Source organism: Arachis duranensis, chromosome 5 (assembly GCF_000817695.3).
Source record: "Arachis duranensis cultivar V14167 chromosome 5, aradu.V14167.gnm2.J7QH, whole genome shotgun sequence".
Taxonomy (NCBI): domain Eukaryota; kingdom Viridiplantae; phylum Streptophyta; class Magnoliopsida; order Fabales; family Fabaceae; genus Arachis; species Arachis duranensis.
In genome coordinates, this window is record NC_029776.3 from 58,721,237 (window position 1) to 58,730,003 (window position 8,767).

The 8,767-nt window shown below is 32.9% G+C and overlaps 1 long non-coding RNA gene across 1 annotated transcript; it reads right to left on the minus strand.

The window, feature by feature from the left end:
- Positions 1–4,963: 4,963 nt before the first annotated feature.
- LOC107489569 (uncharacterized) lies at positions 4,964–5,771 on the minus strand. The gene is made up of 2 exons (XR_001592235.3): positions 5,354–5,771; positions 4,964–5,268 (listed from the first exon to the last, which is right to left on the minus strand). It is a non-coding gene; the product is annotated as an uncharacterized LOC107489569 (long non-coding RNA).
- Between the last annotated feature and the right edge of the window lie 2,996 nt (positions 5,772–8,767).

Here is an 8,767-nt window from a genome sequence, read left to right on the forward strand (position 1 = left end):
TAGCCTAGGGTTTACAGAAATGAGTAAATGACATAAAAATTCACTTCCGGGCCCACTTGGTGTGTGCTTGGGCTGAGCATTAAAACTTTCATGTATAGAGACTTTTCTTGGAGTTAAACGCCAGCTTTTGTGCCAGTTTGGGCGTTTAACTCCCATTCTTGTGGCAGTTCCGGCGTTTAACGCCGGGCAGTTTTGAGCTGATTTGGAACGCCAGTTTAGGCCATCAAATCTCGGGCAAAGTATGGACTATTATACATTGCTGGAAAGCCCAGAATATCTACTTTCTAACACAATTGAGAACGCGCCAATTGGGCTTCTGTAGCTCCAGAAAATCCACTTTTAGTGCAGGGAGGTCAGAATCCAACAGCATCTGCAGTCCTTTTTAGCCTCTGAATTAGATTTTTGCTCAGGTCCCTCAATTTCAGCCAGAAAATACCGGAAATCATAGAAAAACACACAAACTCATAGTAAAGTCCAGAAAAGTGAATTTTAACTAAAAACTAATAAAAATACAATGAAAACTAACTAAAACATACTAAAAACATACTAAAAACAATGCCAAAAAGCGTATAAATTATCCGCTCATTAGTTCTTCATTAGATTCTCCACATGAAGTCATGGGGATTTCTTGAGTGTCCGAACATCTGGAAGATAATTGATTTATTGCTTGCTCCAGTTGATAAAGGGTTGCATGAAATTGATCTACTGATTCTTCGAAGCGAACCTGTGATTCTTGGCTTGATGGATATAAACATGGTACATAGGGAAGTGGTGGTTCTTGGGAGTAATTGGATTGGCATTGGGGTGAATAAGGATCATACGGTAGCGAATGGTGAAAAGAAGCTTGTGAGTGTGGTGGTTCGAAGCTATGTTGAGGATGGTCTATAAGCACAGGGTGGGGCTTGTTGGTAACTGCAAGGGGGTCCACCATATCTATCAGCTTGGTATGCATTGTAGAATGGTCTTTGTCCATGATATCCAGGAAGGTGTTGTTGCCTAAAGGGTTGATCATATCCTCTTGGCTCCATCCATCTTTGATTGTTTAGACCTTGATGCATATTCCTGTTATAGCTTCCATTCCTTTCAACAAAATTAGAACCAAACTCAAAGCAAGAGGGGTGAGAACTCATAGTAGCTAATGGAAATAAGGAGGGAAAAACAAAAACAAATAAACAAGTAAAAGAAAAATATTTACAATAACCAATAATAAGGCACATGTTTGCAAGTCCCCGGCAACGGCGCCATTTTGAAGAAAGAAACTCTCGCGCGATCTAGAATTTTCACAAATAAATTCCCGTTGTAAGCATAGCTTCTAGACCGACAAGAATTTCTTTCTTACAAAAGTTTTGGTTGTCACAAGTAACAAACCCAATGAAATTTATAAATCGAAGCATTCAAACCTCGGGTCGTCTTCTCAAGGAATTGCAGGGAGATGTGTTTTATTATTGGTTATAGAAAGTAGTGTTTTTTTGGGTTTTGAAAATGTTTTGAACAAGAGAAATAAATAGCAGGAATTAATAAATCAATAACTAAGAAAACTCTTGGCAAGGTATGAAAATTGGAATTTCTATCCTAGTTATCCTTATTAGGTGTGCTGAGAATTGGGTTTTAATCCCACTTAATTATCCTTATTAAATAAAGGAAAGTCAAGTAGACTAATTAAATTGATCCTCGAGTTTCAGTCAACTTTTAGAGCGATCCAAATTAATTAGCAATTGCTATTTTCAACCACTGCTGAGTTTGATAACTCAAGTATTACCAATTACTTAACCAAAGCCAAAAGGGAATAAAACCTACTTGAATAAAAATAATTTTGATAGAGCCCAAGCATCAATAACATAAATTAGAGAAAACAATCATTAGTCTAAAATACCTCAAATTGTATTAATTAGGAAATCAATCTAAACATGAAGAGTTCATAAACTAAATTGAGAAAATAAATAAAAAGAATATTGAACCTGTGATTGAAGAAGATGAAATCCTAATCCTAAATCCTAAGAGAGAGGAGAGAACCTCTCTCTCTAAAAACTACATCTAAATCCTAAAACTATGTATGAATGTATGATCTCATCCTCCCTAATTAATGGATGGATTCCCCAATTTATAACCTTCAATATATGTTCTCTGGGCTTGGATCTGGATCAAAATGCGGGCCAAAATTATCTTCAGCGCATTTTGTAATTTCTGCAGATCGCGCAGGTCACGCGTCCGCGTGGGTCACGCGGTCGCGTCGTCTGGAGTTTTGCTCTTCCACGCGGTCGCGTCGTCTGGAGTTTTGCTCTTCCACGCGGTCGCGTCAGTCATACGTCCGCGTCAGTTGTGTTTCGTGCGAGTCACGCGTTTGCGTCATCCATGCGCTCGCGTCGATGCTCTTTGCGCTAAGCACGCGTCCGCGTCATCCACGCATTCGCGTCGCTTCTGGTTTCTTCAAAAACTCCATTTTGTGCTTTCCTTCCATTTTTGTATGTTTCCTTTCCATCCTCTAAGTCATTCATGCCCTAAAAAGACTGAAAGTACTTAATACACAAATCACGGCATCGAATGGTAATAAGGGATAATTAAATTTAATATTTTTAAAGCATAGGAAACATGTTTTCTCATATATCATAAAACAAGGAAGGAATAGTAAAACCATGCAATTTACATAAATAAGTGGGTGAAGATCTAATAAAAACACTCAATTTAGGCACAAGATGAATCATAAATTAGGGGTTTATCAAAACCCCAAACATAACTCATAACTGATAACAAGACACTTTATTGTAATTTCTAGGGAGAACGATCCGAGGTTCAATACTTCGGTTTATAAATTTAGGGCTTTGTTACTTGTGACAAACAATCTTTTGTATGAAAGGATTATTGGTTGGTTTAGAAACTATACTTCGACGAGATTTCATTTGTGAAATTCTAAACCATCAAAAATCTAATCATCAAAGATTCAGTATCATGTTTGTTGGTTCAAAGACTGGTACTAAAATTTCTGTCTCTGTCTCTAAAATTTTAGTATTTCAGTACCTCCAAAATGTAAGGAAACAGGGGACTAAAATTTTTAGAGATGCAGACTGAAACTTTAATAACATTTTATACTTAAAATACCCTAATTTCAATTAATTAATTCCAATTTTATTCTTTGTACAAATTAAATTAGAGTTTCATTATTGTTTCAATTTCTGTCTCCCATTTTGCACCAAACAGACTATTGAGATTTATTTTAATCTGTGTCTCTTAGTCTCTGTCTCTCAATCTCAGTCTTTCTGTCTCTGTCTCTACACCAAACGCTACCTTAGAATTTGTGTATGAAATTTGGGATTTTGGTAAAGTATGAATTTTAATAGAAATTGAATGGTAGAATAATAATTTTAAAAATTATTTTAAATACAAAATAATTATCTCTAAAACACATTTAATTATCAACTTGTAAATTATTTACAAATAAATATTGATCCAAATAAAATTAGAGATAATCAAATTGATTTTTTTTATTTATAAATTAAAGTTAAAAATCTAAATATTCACAATTAAGCACATAAAATTCTCATCATTTCTAACTCACTAAAGCTTTAAAGCAGTAATAAGAAAATACTCGATTCATATAAAAATCTCTGAAAATAATATCTTGAATAAATAAAATAAATTTTATAGATCTCTGAAAATAGGATTGAGTTAAAAATAGATTTTATACAAAATTTTGAAATTCAGCCCCTGTCCTTTAAAGTTGCAGCAAAACAGCAGGTAGCATACTTTTTGTAAAAATTACTAAAATTTAAATTTTAACTAAATGCTTCTGAGTTTTAGTGGAAATATACTGGAATTATTTAGGTTTAATTCAAAACAAGTTCCAGTTCCATATCACTTCATATGAATAAATTATGTAACTTGAAAATGGTTCTGTTTTGATTGATTCCAAAATTCCAGTGAATAAGTCACCTCTCGAGTTACACAATTAATTCTCTAGATTAGATATGACTCTAAAAATTGGACCCAATATTCTAGACATCTTAATATTTGTTTTACCACAGGTTTCAAGTTAAAAAACTTTCAGAATTAAAAGAGATGTGACTTGGAAGTTGTTAGTTCAAAAAATCACACATCTTTTAATTCTGAATGTTTTATGCAGAAAACATTCAATCTTTCAAAAATCACAACTCTCAAGTCACAAATTTAATAATTCTTAAATTTTCAGAAAAAACAAGTTAACATGTCAAAGTTTTATACAAAATTGATTTCACTTAAATTGGATATATAGAATAGAAGAAAGGAGTCGTGTAAGCTTATTGATTTTCTACAAGGTTCTGTTCTGACTCTTAACAGTGGCAACACAGCTTCCTAATCGCATAACTTTACTTGTAGAGCTTGGAATGAGCTAAATTTTGGATACAATATACTAGACATACAGAGCTTCAACATCCTTTTAGTTACAACTCAAAATGTTATATAGATCAAAGGACAAGTGAATTGGAAGATGCTGCCCTGTCTACACGAGATTGACAACTTCTGTTGAAAACATTTTTCTTGGAAAAATCATATCTTCCAATCTACTTGGTGAAAATTTCTGAAATGTTTATTCAATAATCTTGGCTTCTTTGACGTTTATTAAAAAAATAATTTTGCTCATAAAAACTAGTCAGATTGCTCCCAGAATTTATTTTAAGTTGCTGTTCCAAAATTCTACAGAATTTCTGTAGCATAGGTACTTAAGTTTTCAAACACTAAACTTGCTTCCCTAAAATCCTAACCATTATACATCATTGATCCTAATTCATTTAGGTCATCTCTTCTTCTTTCATATAGATTACAGACCCAAGAGCCTCAATTCCATGTATACCAAAAATTTACACTATTGGTACCATATCCTCACAGTTTCACAATATTAAATTTTGCACTATATTCAGCAACAATCATTCAACAAATTCATGATATCCTAGCAGAATTTCAGCAAGCTATTACAACATCAAATTCATGATTCCTCTACAAAATTTCAGTAGCATTTACAATACAACATACAGAATCATCATCAACAACAAAATCACAATTAAGAGGTACACATATATCTAATCTAATCACCTAATCCCTTGCCTCTTGATTGTCTTAGACTACTAAAATTCAGTTTATGAGATTTCCTAATAGCAAGAGATCCTATCACCACCACAAATCAGATTTTGTCACCAAGCATCACCACTTGTACGAATGATGATTACAGCCCTAAAAAGAAAGATGTTCCTCCTTTTCAAGCCTTAATACACGGCTGTTCCTTGAAGGAATCTTATGCTAGCAAAATTTGAACAGAGTGAGGTTTGAGATGTCAAATTGAAAGGAGAATAAAAGGAAAAGTGAAGACGTTGCTGGTTCTTACCAGACAAGGAAAAATTGAAGAACAGGTTGATGAAGATGGTGGAGCTTCCTCCTAGCTTTGGTCAACACCTTCCTTGATTCTCTGTCGCTCTCACTCTCTTGTTCCTTCCTTCTATTTTTGCGTGTCTCTAATGACCCAAATGAATCAAGCGTTCATAGAAGAAGAAGCTGCCTTCATTCCATTTTCCTTTCTTTTGAAGTGAAGAGGGTTTATATAGATGAATTGGAGATGAGGTTATGAAGAGAGCTTCGTTGGTTTCTTGCTTCTTCAACACCTAGGCATGAGCTTTAATGGGAAGCGATGACCAAGGGGTGGAATCATGGTTGGAAGCTTCTTTGTGATTTGGTTACAGAAGGAGAAGGAGAAGGAAGAAGGGGTATTAGGGCTGAATTATGGTTAGGCTCATAGTTGTCAGAACCGAACCGGTGATCGAACCGGTTAAGTTATTGGGTCACTAAGTTATTGGTTTAATCGTTAGGTTACTGGTTGAACCGGTTGACTCGGTCCTATGTAAATAAAAAATAAAAAATAGTCAAAAGTTTAAAATTAAAATTTAAAATATATATTTTTACTAACATTTTAAAATATCAAGTTATTTTAAAACAATATTGAAATGTTAAACAAAAATATAATTAATTTAAGAATGAGTGAGTTTATAATTAAAATTAAAATAAATTAAATAAAAGTAAACTATTTGATAAAAAATATCTATATGTATTATAATTTGCATAATTTTTAATAGAAAACATAATGGTCTGATGGTTATGGAGCTTTTTGGTTTCCTTGAGGACAGGGGTTCGAACCCTACCTCAAGCATTTTAGAAATATTTTCTACCAAACAGTTCGGTCAAACCACTTCACCGGTTTTGACCGGGTCAATTCCTTGTTCGGTTCAATCACTGGACCGGACCGGTATAGGGTTCGGTTCACCGGTTTTCCGATCGAACCGACCGGTCCGTCCGATTTTTACAACTATGGTTAGGCTTCTCCTGACTTTATAATGCTGATCATGGTTCGATTGAACCAAAGAAAAGAACGGTTCAGTGTGTTTTAGTTCACGGTTACCTAGGGCTGGAAGTGAGCCGAGCTGAGCCGAGCTAGACCGAGCTGAAGCTCGGCTCACCAAAATTGAGCTTGGCTCACGGCTCCGCTCATTAACAATCGAGCCTATTTCTTAAGCTCAAGCTCGGCTCACCTCAAACTCACGAGCTGACTCAAATAATAGAAACATAAATTCAAAATTTATAATTTTATATCAATACATTATAACTTATATATTTTAAAAAATATTTAAAAAGAAAAATTTTATATATTGTTTATTTATCAATAAATATAAATTTTTTATTTATGTCCTACATCACATTAATATATATAATTATATATTACTATTTCATATGTATATATATAATATTAAAAGTATAGACTAAATGCATATAGGATATATATATATATATATATATAATTGAGCCAGCTCACGAGCTAATGAGCTGAGCTTATCCAAGCTCAAGCTCAGCTCATTTAATTTATGAGCTCAATTCCAAGTTCAAGCTTGGCTCACCAGCTCACGAGCTTAGTTTATCGAGCTATTAACGAGCCGAGCTCGAGCTGGCTCATGAGCTGGCTTGACTCACTACCAGTCCTACGGTTACCTAATTCTAATGATATATCTAATGATATATCTATACTTCTCTTATTCATCAATAATTAAATATATGGTAATTAATTACTAAACTTATATTTAAGCTTGCAATAATAATTATTTAAAATAACAAACTAAAACGGTAATTTTTAATTACCGAGTCTCATTGTAAAAAATTTACAAAAAAAATCTCTAACTAGGAAAATAAAGTTTTAACGGTAATTTCTCTCAAGTTTTTTATCATGTTGGTTGAAAAATAAAGTTTATGAGGTGTGGGAATATAATGTGGAGGAAAAAAAACCGTGACTTTATAAAGAAAGAACAATTTGATTATGAAAGAATGGAATTAGATTGATTTGGTTCAAGTTTGGCTAGATTTTTCAGTTTTTAATTTTTCTCCAAGTAATCTTCCTAAAGACTTCGTGAATATTAATTGAAGATAACCTCTTCGATGTTATGGCCAAATTGTCAAAAAAAAAAAGAAGAATATGATTTAATGATTAAACCGTAACATTATTATTTTCAAATCGTATCGGAAATAAAGAGTATCTCGGTTTCAAATCGAGTTTAGAATATTCTACTAAGCTAATTCAGTAGAAAAAGCTAACAGTAAAGATTCTATAGATGAATTTAATTTGGTAGTCTAATTCATCGTTATCGATACGGTTTTTGACTTAGGACACAGTTTTACTTATTATTACACTTTCTTTTCTTTTTATTTATCCATCCTAAATTCGCCTAATAAAATATGATAAGGTGATTCTTAGATATTTATCGAATTTTAATTACAGAATTTTCGAGAATAAATCCTATAGAGAAACAGGCTGTTACAGCTGACACAAAATATATTAGCTACATGTGATTTTGATATGAGATTCACTTATGTATTAGTGGGTTGGGAAGAAACAACATCTAATTCAAAAGTTCTTAATAATACATTATCAAGGAATGATAGTTTCAAACTTCCACGCGGTTAGCATATTAACAAAACATCATTATCATAAGTAGTTAAAACTAAGTAGTTTATGTGTTTATATTAAATTAATCATTTTAAATTATGGATTTTGTAGAAAAATTTTATTTTGGAGATGTTGGATTAATCTTCAAGTATGGATTAATTACCCCATATCGAGGTGTAAGATATCACTTAAAAGAATATGCAAGATGTGGTCTAGAAAATGAGAAGCAATTATTTAATCTTCGCCATGTTTTATTGAGAAATGTTATCAAAAGGTCATTTGGAGTTTTGAAGAAAAGATTTGCAATAATTACAAGTGGCACTGAACCACATTATGACTTTGATACTATAACACCCTAACTTTTAGTACCTCATGATCGCACTAAAAATTCAGACATTACTTACCTCTAAATCTTCAGTTTCATACCATAATTATTTAATATTGAGCCTTTACTATTACGAACCGAAACTTTTAATTAAGAAAACGAAGATTCTTTATTTTAAACCACTTAACTACAAAGGTATATATATTCACATAGCATTAAATACATAGACTTATTCCATGATTCTCAAAAACAAATCCTACCCCTCTAAAAATCAAAACAATAAACGATGAGGGGAAAGTAAATTCTAACAACTCAACTCTTGAACATAATCTTCTATGCCCTTGTAGCTCCACACTAAACCTTCGCACATGTAACTGAAAGGGGCGGAAAAAGGGGGTAAGAACTGGGGAGTTCTTTGTAGGGTCGGAGTTAGAAGTTAATTTCATTTCATAAATCAATAATAATAGCCAACAAAGTATAATTCAACCCAA